Source organism: Microtus ochrogaster, chromosome 17 (assembly GCF_000317375.1).
Source record: "Microtus ochrogaster isolate Prairie Vole_2 chromosome 17, MicOch1.0, whole genome shotgun sequence".
Taxonomy (NCBI): domain Eukaryota; kingdom Metazoa; phylum Chordata; class Mammalia; order Rodentia; family Cricetidae; genus Microtus; species Microtus ochrogaster.
The window spans coordinates 10,428,977-10,430,558 of record NC_022019.1 but is presented as its reverse complement, the minus strand read 5'-3'; positions in this window follow the sequence as shown (position 1 = coordinate 10,430,558).

Sequence of the window (1,582 nt, the reverse complement as noted above, 5' to 3'; positions counted from 1 at the left end):
TAGTTTTTGCTAATTTTAGTTTTTGTCTTTATTCTGTGTGTGTGGGTATTTTGCTTGAGGATATGTCGGCTCACCATTTCTGTGCCAAGAAGATGTTGACTGCATGGAACTGTAGTTCCAGGCAGTTGGGAGCTGCCATGTGTGTGCTGGGACTGGTCTTCTTCTTCTTCTTCTTTTCTCCTTCTTGATGTTGACTGCATGGAACTGTAGTTCCAGGCAGTTGGGAGCTGCCATGTGTGTGCTGGGACTGGCACCATGGTCCCTAGAAGAGTAGTTGGCGCTCATAATGGCTGAGCCATTTCCCAGCCCCATGAGGTATCTTTTGTGTGCATCTCATCTTGCACAAGCACTATCAGCTGGGGCTGAGGACCACCGTACAGATGTTCCGCCCCATTCACACAGCTGACCCCACCTGCACTAACCGCCTTCCTCACTGTTACTTGCTGAAGTCTTCTTAGTTCTTCAAGAACTCACTTTTGCTTTGTAAAGACAGCACACTCTCTTACCAGAGTCCTGAAATACAGAAAAAGAACGTGTCTCTGAAATGATCTTCCCAGAATCAAGGACACCCAAGACTCAGATGTCAGCTCCTCCCCTCCCTCTCAGGCATCGCCCACACCAGAAATCCATGGTAACTTGGGTGGAGGGGATAGAGTCTCTCAGGTCATCTTGCTGATTTGTGATACACAAGACAGAACAAAAATCTCATCCTCTAAGGCAGTGGTTCTCAACCTTCCTAATTCTGCACCTTTTAAATACAGTTCCTCTTGTTGTGGTGACCCCCACCCGTAATTATTTCATTGCTACTTCATAACTGTAATTTTGCTACTGTTATGAATCATACTGCAAACACCTGATATTCAGTATATCTGATATGCCAGCCCCGCATAAAGGGGCCGTGACTCCCAGATTGAGAACAGCTGTCCTAAGGTACCGGTTAACCAGTTGGAGGAATACCATTTGAACTGTTTGTTACCTGTACAACAGTTAATTGACTTACTATGAATGTGGGGTTTGTCACGTGTGTCCCAGAAGTGATTGTTGGCCCTGGAAAATTATATCTCATATAATTTATAATAAGTTGCTCCTGAGTTAAAAGAGACAGCCATTTCAGCCAGCTGTACAGCTTGTATGTCTATGATGTCATTTGCCTGGTAAGTGTCTTTGCCTCTTCATTTTGAATATTCATCTCAAGGTGCAATATCAGGGAAAGTCTTCTTGAATTCACCAATAGTTTTTTCTCAGTCTAGTTTAGAAGGACCTAGGACGTTTTCTGTCTCTACATTATGTGTTCAAGCCTGGAAGAGGTAGACTTCTCAACAAAAGCCCAATAAAAATTTCCTGATGACAGAGTCAAAAATGTTTCCATATCAAACTTGGGAAAGCACTCTAAGAATACCTTATTCCACCCATCAGGCGCCTCTGTGGAGGAAGATACTAAATACGTCTTTGAACAGGGAGATTGAATATGTAGAGACTTAGGGAGGCCTCTGCACCCTGCAGTGGTGCCATTTGACCACAAGGTGGCAGAAGCCTCCAAACAATAAATGAACCTGAAAAATAATTCAGGCTATTTGCACAA